At 40.3% G+C, this 11057-nt stretch overlaps 1 protein-coding gene across 3 annotated transcripts in view; it reads left to right on the top strand.

The window, feature by feature from the left end:
* The first annotated feature begins 634 nt into the window (after positions 1 to 634).
* The window catches only part of FBXO30 (F-box protein 30), a 330989-nt gene continuing 320566 nt past the window's right edge, over positions 635 to 11057 (top strand). For 2 of the 3 annotated variants that reach the window (XR_009969095.1, XM_062641856.1), the window contains exons 1-2: positions 635 to 748; positions 5247 to 5351. The gene's annotated coding sequence lies outside the window, so the exon portion shown is untranslated. The remainder of the gene's footprint in view (positions 749 to 5246; positions 5352 to 11057) is intronic. The other variant, XM_062641857.1, reaches the window with a different exon arrangement.

Raw genomic sequence — 11057 nt, 5'->3', positions numbered from 1 at the left:
CCCTGCGTAACCCCTGCCAAGCTACAGCCTTCTAACCAGCTGGCTTCCACACTCTGAAAATTGGAACCTGCAAAGGCAGGCTCAACACCCTGCACCTCTGACCTTTGGGAGCAAGTTCAAGTTTTTTTTTTTTGAAAAAACAACATTTTGCTCATTTACATAGAAGCCTGCAGGGTCACCATAACCCACACGCATAAAGGGAAGTGTTTCGCAAACACTGACAGTAACACCGCAGTCTCCATGGGGCCCTAGGTGAGCCGAGGGTGCTGCCCGCACACAAGGCAGCCCCCTCCCGGCAGACAGCAGGTAACCCTGCTAACATGGCACCGCCTGGGCAGGTCACACCGGGACCCAGCCCTCCCTGCGACCACCCCCGTCCCGCACCAACGGCAGCCAAACGACGCGCACGAACCCACCCCGATCACTGACACCAGCGCGCATGCGCACAGGCGAGAACTTGAAGAAGAGGAGAGCAGGCAGGCACGCGACATCCGGGTACTCCGTCCCGTCCCCGCCCCTCCCGCCAGGGAAGAAAGGCCGCGCGGGCGTCCCGCGCGCTTCCTCAGCCGGTTGCCCCGCCCCGCGCGCGCTGCCGTTGGGGGCGCGGCCGTTGGGTGGTGAGGCAAGGGCCGGGTCGGGAGAGGCGAGAGGAGTGCGGCGGCGGAGAGCCGGGAGGGGGAAGAGTGAGTCGCAGCCCAATCTTCTGCAGACCTTCCGCGCCCTGCTGTCTGCCCAGCGACGGGGACGGGTGAGCCGCAGCTGTCCGGGACTCGCGGGGCGAGCCGGGGCCTGCGCCCCCCCGGCGGGGCTGTGTACCGCTCCTGGCCGGCGCCGGCTGCTTGGCAGCCGGGTGGTAAACAAATGGCGGCCTGGCGGGGCGAGCGGGGCCCAGCGCCGGCTCGGTCAGGGCCCCCGCCGGCCTGACAGGTCCCTGCCGGGAGGTGGAGAAGGCCATGGGGGGCTTGGTATGTGGCTGCTGCGCCCACGTCTCATTCGCCCTGCCCGGCCCTAGGTGCTGGGTGTGTGCCGGTGGTAAAGTGCCATGTAGGGTGGCCGGCTTCTTCCCCGCCCCTGGGCTTATTCCCTCCGCGCCTCGCTGCCGCCGGGACCGGACGACGGCGGCGGAGCGAGCCTGTCGCTGCCTCTTAGCCCGCGGTGCGGCCAGCGCTACCCGGCGTGTCGCGGTAGCACGCTGGAAGGGGTCGGGCCGAGGTCTGCCTGGTAGTGTAGAGACTGCAGTCCAGCGTCTCGTTCTTCATGGAAGGAAAGGGGAAGAGGGCAAATAAGCCAAAGATATTGCTGAAATCCTTCTGTAGTCGTTCCTGTATTTCGAGTAGCTGTGTCAGACCGCATAAGAGGTGGTGGTTTGTCTTCTGAGAGTGCTGTTTTTAATGGGTGTTAGTGATGTGCCTTGCAACCTTTTTTTCTTTCCCTTATGAAGGTAAAAGAAGGTTGCCTAGCTGTAGTCCGGTAATCCCACGGGTCGGTAGACAAAAGCGTGTAGGGAGATGACAGCAGCTTTTTGAACAGCACGCACGTTTAAACAGTCGTGTGGCCTCACTTCTAAAAGTTCTAGCGCCACTGTTGTTCCCAGCAGGTCTTCCGAATTCTCCAGGGAGAAAACCCGTGGGCTGGAGAGACGGCTTGCTTTTGTTCTGTAAAGTTCTGCTCGGATTTGGCTGAGGAGCTTTTCATAATCCTTTTTTCCCTTTGGCTGCTTATGTTGTTAAAATGCCAAAATAAGTGTGTGTTACCTACTAATCCAAAACTGGGCCTGTGCTGCTGTAGGAACAGCATCATTTTGCAGCCACTGCCTTCTGCTGTTAATGCCATACACTTTAACTTGTGTTGTGGGAGGGTTAAGGTTCATGCATCCCTGCTGATAAGGTTGTTATGCTTATTTATGATATTTCTCTCTCCAGCCCTCTTGCTAAAGTACAAAAATATTATTAAAAGAATTTTGTTGGTAAGGAAGTCACATACCTGGAAGACTGAAAAATGTGCTGGGACCTTCAATCTGTCTTCCAGTCCACATATGTGTAAATATTTGTGGATAATTTCTCCTTAGTGGTCACATTTCTTCCATAGAAGAAACAAATTGAAAGTGCGAATTTGGATTGTGTTGCAGGCTCAGACCTTTTATGTGCTCTTTGTCTTATTCTTTTCCAAAGTTAGAAGGTATTAGAGAACAGGAGAATCCCAGTATAGCAGATGTAGGCTATCCAAAAGCAGGATTTTACTTTGCTGCTTAAATATTGTTTCTTTTTCACGAAAGTCTCCTTTTACTCAGTTAACTTCTCAAATTTAGATTATATTTCCCTTGCCTCCTACTTTGATGTTAGAAGTCTAATGGACAAAATAAGTGCTTAGTTAAACTAGCAATATCTGGTTGGAAACTTTCTGGATAAGATTTCTCTACAATTTTGGACAATTGTTTTTTGACCTAAGTTCTAAAGAGTATCTTATAGTACCTTTGTGAAGGAGGCAGGCATGCACCTATTAAGTCTCCAAGTGCACTCCCATAACTGTTGTGGATTTCAGCTTTGTGACAAACCTATGCTTTGTATTCAGTCCACTTGAACTAAAAATAACAGAATTTCCTTCATACTGATAGACCCTATTTCTTTGGTGACATCTGTCTCAAATGAGGCAAATGCTGTTTGCCTCTGGCACTGAGATCTGATGGTATAGATATGGGAGGAGGGAATAATTTATCTAGTGATTATTGTAATGGTGACAATTCTCTTTCTGTTCCCTTATGCACGATAAGAATAAAGCTAACTGAAGTATTTGTTGGTAAGATGGTTATATTGGATAAGGAGTAAGCATTCCTAAAGCAAGCATAAATAAACAAGTCATTACATTATTGACAGTTACAGAGAAAACCTACATAGGTTTTCTCTGTATCTCGGCACCATCTAGTCTCAATATTGAATAAAGGAAAAAGACTGAAAAATCTTGTAATACAGACTGATCTAAAAGAGGCCAAGAGAATTAAAATTGCAGGGGAGCTCTAGGTTCTGACTGATTTTGCAAGCTGCTGGTTTTAGTCATTTCTGAGGTGATGCTTAATGTCTTGTTTTAAAGATGTTGCAATCTGCTAATGCTGCTTGAATCTACAATACCATGAAAGTAGTAGAACATCTGTGTAGAAGAGTCTGTAGAGCATCTTGGTAGACTGTGCTGTTTACCAAATGCCAAAGATTGATCTAAGCTTCTAATGTGCAATCATGATGAAACCCTGGTAAGTTTAAACTTTGGGCATGAGAACAAGAGGTGCAGTGAGGTAAAGTTCTAGTTGGCTTAGATAGGTGGTTCAGGAAGGTCGTTGAATAGTGATAACTGGTTCAGACTTGGTTACATAGGTGCTGAGAGGTGGCTGGTGTTTAGTTTGTTGAAGTTTAAGCTTTGTATGTCTGTTTAGAAGCTGTAGTTTTACAAAAGTCCTATGTGACAGAAATCTGTTGGAGTGACAGATTCTTTGCAAGCAGGATCTTTTTAGGAGTGTGCTTTATTGATGTAGCTGTAATTGCTCTTTCAAAACCTTTTTTTAGCTGAGTCACTATTGTCGTTGACTATGGAATGTGTTTGGATGGGAATGTTTAGCTGGAGTCTTCGGGGGGAAAAAGTAATAGCATCAAGCCTGTTGACATTTGGAAAAGCAGTCTTAAGTGATACTAGAGATCAGAAATTGATGACTCATTGTGCATCTTAAAATCCTACACAAACTTGCAGTGCAGAAATTTTTTTTTCTAGTTCTTCATTCAAGTTAAAAACATACTGAAAGAGCTGGTATAACATGTTCATTGAGATGTATTCCCAGCTTTCTATCATCATGTTTGAGATAAGTGAGGTTTTTGTTTAGAAAATAGGTTTGCTTTTTTAACAGGATTTTTTTTTTTTTTTTTTCTATTTTGTTTGGTTTTAAAGCCAAGCAGCTTGGAAGGGGAAAAAGCCAAACAGGTACTGCAAAAACATCTTATATTTGAGAAGAAAGTGAAATGCCTGCAAATAGAATAGGTTAAAGTTGTTAATACTGTCTCTGTTCTTGTTCTCCTATTCTTTCTGCTCCACTTATAACTTGTCAAAATATTTTAGGACAAACTCCATCTTTTCTACTTCAGTATTATCTGGTGCAGTATATGTGTGTGTGGGGTGTCTTAAATATTTTGCCTACTATCTGCTCTTGCTGTACAGTGGTCAGGCCATCAAGGGTGTATTTTTAATAGAAAATATAGCCTTATATGTACAGGGTACACGAGATCTACATTTCAGTCTGGGATCTTGGAGAGAAGTTGGGCTTGTGTTCCATTTACTTTAAAGTTTTCTAATTTTGCTGTGGGAACTGGTTAAACTTGTGCAGTAAGACCTGAAGCAGTGTATTAACAAGATTTTTGGCCTGTTCTCTGTAAATATACAGAGGTCAGGAATTCTGTGGCAACATGTATGAATTAAAATATTATGTAAGAAGAAGGATTTATTTTGGGTTTCTTTTGGGTGACTAAAATTACCTTTTGTATTACAGAATGCATTATTTTTTTCCAGTAATTCTGTTTCTGTTTCTGAGAAGTGACTTATTTTCTTTTCTGTCTTTCTGAAGGATTTGTGAGACAATATCTGGAAATAAGGATAGCATTGTTCTTTGGGTATATCACCTTGGTTTCATCTCTGTTAAGTTTTGGTGATAATCCATGGGCACGAACACATAGAAGAAGCAGCCTGTTATAGTAAAGAGCTTTTTACTGTTAAGCAAGTACTTATTAAGTTCTTCTGTCTGAAGACTGAAGCTGAACAAATGTTAACTAGACTTAAATTGTTTGTTGTTTGTTTTTTGGATTTTTTTTTTGTGTTTGTTTTTGGTTTTTGTTTTTTTCTCCAGCTGTTGCAATCTTTAATTCAAGTTTGGGTTTGGTTTGTGTTTTCTTAAGTGGTTCCTGGTAGGCCAAACCAAAGAATGAAGGGAAGTAGGTCAGAATAGTAACTTTTAATAATCTATTGTGTAGCCTTGAATATATATAGGTAATCATTGAGTGTGACTAACAACTATAAGCTAAAATGACAGAATTTAGGGTCTCGCTTGCAAAGGATGTTTAAAACTTGTTTATTTTTCCATAAAACCCACAAAATATTTCAACATTCGTAGCTCCAGATAGTTTAAGGACATGACCTTTTCAGAGGATTGGGCCATAGGGAAAGCAATCTGTAAACCTGAAACGAAACCTTACTTCTGATCTCCTTTCTTGCAGAGCCTGCAGCAGTTGAGGAGTCGGACTGAGGTCAAGTTCAGAAGTGCTTTACACATGAAATCTACTGGCTCTGTAGCTGATTCTGCCTTGTCACCATCTCAACAGGTAGAGTGCTTTTGTGCCTGAGCCATGCAGTATGTGAAGCTGTTCCAGTGTGGTTGTCCTGTGTCAGTCAGTGTGACCAAAGGCACACTGAAGCCTTCGGTTTTCTTTGGGGAATGTGTCAAGGAGACAAGAATGCATGGCAGATCTGTCACAAAAGTACTCTAGGGAAAAGCCTAGTAGGTTTGGTTTTGATTTTTAACACTCAGAAAGTTTAGTAAGAGAAGAAAGCTTTCTGTCATTCCATCACAGCTTCTGTTCTAAAATGGAACAAAGATACATGGAGCATTGATGGAGTGTCTACTTGAGTCAAAGCAGTGTATTGCTCTGGGTTATTTCCCCTTCTGAAGTTCTTTTTTTTGTTTGTTTGGTTTTTTTTTTGTTTGGTTTTGGGTGTTTTTTTTGTTTTCTTTCAGCTTCTGTAATAAGGTGCTTGGGGCAGGAGTAGACATGGAAAACCTTTCCTTTATAAGATTGACATAAAAAGTTTTGCTTCCTTATAATTCTAATGCTCACTATTTTTGCTGTAATTAGAAGTCGGTTTGGTTTTGAGGTAGATGGATAATTTACGCTTCATAAAGGAGCTAGTATATACTCTTTCAATGCTAGATCACAGTTAAAACTACAGTCTTTCTAGAAGTATGTATCTCTCTGAAGTTTTTGCAGTGAGAAGCCATGTTTTGGACCTGACCTTTTTCTGCTGCTCTCATGTAATATGTATAAATTGCTGTAGACTTATGATGATAATGGTAGTAGTAGCATACTACTTGTATGGTAGTTTGGGCTTTAGTAATTGAAGCTCCTTCTTGTGTTATGTGATTAACAAAAAAATACTCATTTTAGCATGTCAAATACGTGCAGTCGTTACTGGGACGGCAGAGGCACTCTTTGTTGTGGATGAATTTATGTTTGACAACGCAGTAAAAACTCATGTATCCAAAAATTCTGGATGTAGTTTTAACTTCATTGATCTGCTTTGTTGTAACAGAATTCAGGGTTGTCCTGATGAACCTGGGACTATGGGGCTGTAATTTGTATCCTATATGTTTGAGATTTTGTGTGTGTTGGAAGGAATTCCACTATGTGACGCAAATTAGCGTTAAAAATATAAAGCTTCATAAAGTTTCTGTCAGAAACTTTTTTCAAATCGGAGGAGAAAAAAAGAGCAATTGCCTAGTATATAAAATACTAAAATATGGTCACATGCACTACTCTATTAGCTGTGCAACTGAAGCATATACTTTTAGTGACCTCTTACTCATGTTGTTTCACATTAATGACTAGCAGTTTGTAATGTTGTCTGTTCTTATGAATTCACCATTTTAAAGAGTCATTGGTATTAGTGTAGCATTAGGTTAACTTCACTTTATGTCCCTGTTTCTGGCCTTCCCAGTGCTATGGAAAGACATTTAAGCAGGATTTGAGGTACCAAGCTCCCTAATATGAGGATAAAAAAGCTTCACTGGCTTTGGAGAAGCCTCAGTATGGGGCTGTTTAACCTCAGATTTTGTGGAGTCTTGAGGAATAGAGTTAGAGCATCGTCAAGCAGGGATGGCTAGTAGTGGTTACACTTGCTAGCTGAAGTGGTGTCTGAACCTCCAGTTTGTTTTTTTCACTGGTTATTTTGAAACTAATGAAGTCAAAACCACCTCAAACCAGTCAACCCAAACACCAGCATAGGGATATTGGTGCCAAAAAGGGACCCAAAAAGGGAGCATAACCTGAATAATAGAAAGTTAATGTAGCCGTGCTACTGTAGTAATAGACTGAGGTATTGTTTTTTAGGTACAAAAATGGTCACACTTTTTCTGCAGGACAAGGATGACAAGACAAGAAAAGCATGCATGCTTGGATATAGAAAAATCAAATAGCTTGTTCAATAATTATCACTAGTGCTGCCAATTCTATTTTGGCAGAGTATTCTAAAGCACTTTTTTTTAAATTATTTTTTTATTTATACTGCTTAATATTTTTTTTATTTATACTGCTCTTTACCTCTTGTCTTATTTTTCCACACCCCCTTTCTTTTTTTTTTTTTTTTTTAACCACCTATCACTTAAATGGCTTTCTCACTTGGCCATTTGCTCTCTGAAAGTTTCTGCATCTTACCAGACTTGTTAGCCACTCTTTTAGCCAGACTTGGGTAAAAATAGAAGATTTAGAAATCTGGCACTCTTCTACAATCTCCAAAACAAAAGGGATTTTTTTTTTTTAGAATGCTTTGCATATATTTGGCAGCTTGTGGGTGGATTTGGATGCTCTTGGGAGCTTAAACCTGTAGTACTGCTTGTGTCTGTCTCTTCTACTTCTTTGAACATGTAATTTAAGAACCTGTTGCCCTGTTTAGTCAAATTTGAGAGAAGGAAGAGTCTCAAAGGTACTTGAGCTTCATAGGTTTGATGAGTAACAGGTAGCTGAGTAATAGAGGGTTCCAGGAGCAGTAATAGTTGCTGTGATTGCATATCTTATTGGGACCAGAGAATTCATATAGGGCAGAGTAAGTAAGCAGACTTTGGGTTTGATAACACTAAGTGCAGCTCCTTATACTTTGTGGCATAGAAGAAAGCGAGAGCTCTCACTGCTCTAAAATATTGTGTAGTGACTGAAACCCTTCTTATGCTATTTTAATGTTTGTGTTACAACAGCAACTGAAAATCATGTGGCTGTAGCAGCTGGAATTTTAATCCTTTTAATTATGATAGATTTTCAAAGCATGTTTTGGCTGTTTTGGTCAGCTGACTGTATAGTATGTACAATAACATCAAGTGATTGCACAAATTCTGGGAGCAGTGGTCGCCTCACTGGAACAGGATGTATTTTTAGGTCTCTCTGCTAGTAACAGTCAAGTGCATGTACTTAAGCATCTCATATGAACTGAAGCTAGTTGCTGACACTACACAATCAGAAAAGGACAGCTGTTCATTCTTGCTATAGTCATTGATCTGACACTATCTTCTCACCAATTTGTGGCAAGGAACACAATGGGGTATAAACACGCATTATTGGTACATATTTTAATGACAGGGTTTTTCTTCAGGTCAGTAATGACACTCTTTGCTAGTTCTTTAAATTTTCTGTATTGGAGGAAATCAAAGCACTTTGTTACGTTCAGCAAGAATTTTCTTTTGTCTCCCCTTTACCCAACAGTTTTTTCTTTTACAAGGCAATGTTTGGGAAGAGGGTGTAGTACGAGTGATTATATTGATTATGGTTCTTCAAGGGAAAATGCTTTTAATCAATGAATCCAAGAGGTGCTAAGTTCCATGGTTCACAAAGTTAGCTTACAAATGAGGTAACCATTTGTAGATTAATGAATGTGCTAATTCCTGAGATCTTATCCATCTATTTCATCAGTTTAATAGGGTGTGTTTTTGTTGTTTTTTTTTTTTTTTTAGCCTTTGGACTTAATTTGCAATTTGATAATGGGGCTATATCAAAAGCCTTAACTAGTTTAAACAGTCCAGGAACTCATGACTGCCCAAACCAGCTGTTGAGCTTGAAGCTCAGGTATTAAAATTAAAAATGAAGAAGAGGACATTTAATATACATATAAAAGGACTTTGTATTAATCTATAAATAAAATGTGACATTTTTAGTAAATTGAAGTTCTGCAGCAGGTGCTGTGAAGTTAAGGCTAGTAAGCAGGACATGTAATTTTACTGAATGTCCTGTTGATGATCTACTGTTGTCCAAAGAGATTTTCAATTACATATTCAGTTAAGGAGTCAAAGAATTTGAATTTTAAGAGAAATGGCAAACTAATATTAAACTTCTTAGTGACCAATAAAATTTGTATTTTTGGAAACTGAAAGAATAGGTTACTTGAGCTACTTAATGGAACACAGGCATAACTTTATAAAAACAATTACAGACATCTGTTAATAGAAGTAAATTAGCATCTACGTATTGGTAAAACATGGTATTTTAGTATCTGCTCTGGCTTTCTTGTACTGTCTGTTAGTGATAGATGATGTTTTGGTCAGGCTTTGTCTTCCAAATTTCATTTGCTTGTATGAAGTCATTAAGTTTTGATGAATATTAGCTTTTATCTGAAAGGAGTCCAGGAGCCTGAGAAAAGACAGTATCATCATGCAACTCGGGTTTCACAATCTGACTTGTAAAGACCAAGATAGTGTGGTAGGGAGGAGGATGTTTTACTGTCTTAATAGAATGTTCTTCTGTGTAAGCTCACATAGTCTATTTAAAGGTAGTATTTAATGATGGTTGACTAATTTAGGGTATGTCTACACAAATGGTGCAGGCAAACATGAGCTCAGTTGACTGCATTCTGAGCTGTCTGCATACAGGCCAGATTTGGCCTAGAAGCAATAGAACAGTGCTAGCATAACATAGCAGTATGTGAGCTAACACACCTACCTTCTGCTCCAGAAGTGGTTCACTTCTGGCCATCTTAAAAGTAAGCAGGGCACGCAGCTTTTTGGTAAGTAAGAAAAACCACCAACCAGCCAAACAAAACACCCCAGAAAAACCCCAAACCCAAAACTGAACCACCAAAAAAAACCCCTGAAACCATTGAACATATTTATGGATAACTGATTAAATTAAGCCTTAGTGATACCTGACTAGGCTCTGTGAGGGCTCTTTCATTATGAACTAGCAATTGTCTTTGTCAGGACTGTTTCCATTTTGTGGAAAACTAGGAAAGCTAAAGTTTGGTTTCAGTATTTGTGTAAAAGTCCGAAATTTTCTTTGGTCTAGCAACAGGCTGCTGTGTTTGGCAGGAATTATGTTGAGAGGGCTTTGCTGGAAGAAGTAAAAAAAATATCTCCAGATAAGTCAATTTTCTCATTTTAATTCTTCACTGAAAATATTTCAGCTCTTTGCAATAGTTGCTATCTGACTTAATGTGCAAGCTGAAAACAGGTTGTGTGCCAGAAGGATTTCATAAAATGTTTAGCAAGTCAGTCACTGGGTTCAGTAACTGATGCACTTGATAATTTATTCAAATCTTACTTGGTATATAAATATTAAGGTGTGGTGGGGAAAACTCAGCTGTGTTTTGCCTGTTAAGTGTATCACATACGCTTCTTTGTTAGAAGTGTTCAGGAGAGTAGGTGGCTAAAATATTTGAGTTATCCAAATTACGATGGATGAGGGGGATGATGCTACTTAAAGTTGGTATGGATTTCAAAGCATTAAAAAAGTACGAGTGAGTGAAGTGTCACATAAATTTCTATTTAAGTGCTTTAAATTAGAGTGTCTAAAAAGCAGTTTTGTTTCCTCTTCAGTTTGAGCAAAAGGAATAATATTAAGCAGTTTTATTTTTACAGTTTAGTTTCTGTAAGCATTTATTTTTCAAGGAAATCACTGGAGGGTGGGGAGTGAGGAAAAGATAGAATTGAGCAATATATTTTTGACACAGTGTTTTGAGATTTGGCTTTGTGTAAGTCATTCTCTGATTTTTTCTGAACTGCACTCCCTAGTGCTATCAATTCTGAGAAGGAGTTTGTTAGAGCATAGGGGAGAGGTTGGTTACTTGTGTGAGCCTGCACTCCAGCTGGTAACAATTCCAGAGCTCCTCCAAGCATGGTACAAAGATGCAAAGTTTACTCTCTTCCCCTTCCCCCCTTTTTTTTTCTTTTTCTTCCACCACAAAGAATTGAATATTTTGTTTGTGTCAGTATGTTTTAATATTATGCAGTGAGTTTTGTTTGGATTTTTATTGCTCTTTGACCTTGTAAAGTTGTT

Source organism: Pezoporus occidentalis, unplaced genomic scaffold, assembly GCF_034315485.1.
Source record: "Pezoporus occidentalis ecotype Australia unplaced genomic scaffold, CSIRO_AGI_Poc_V1 ctg7, whole genome shotgun sequence".
NCBI classification, from domain to species: Eukaryota; Metazoa; Chordata; class Aves; order Psittaciformes; family Psittacidae; genus Pezoporus; species Pezoporus occidentalis.
This window is presented reverse-complemented; position numbering and strand designations above follow the sequence as displayed.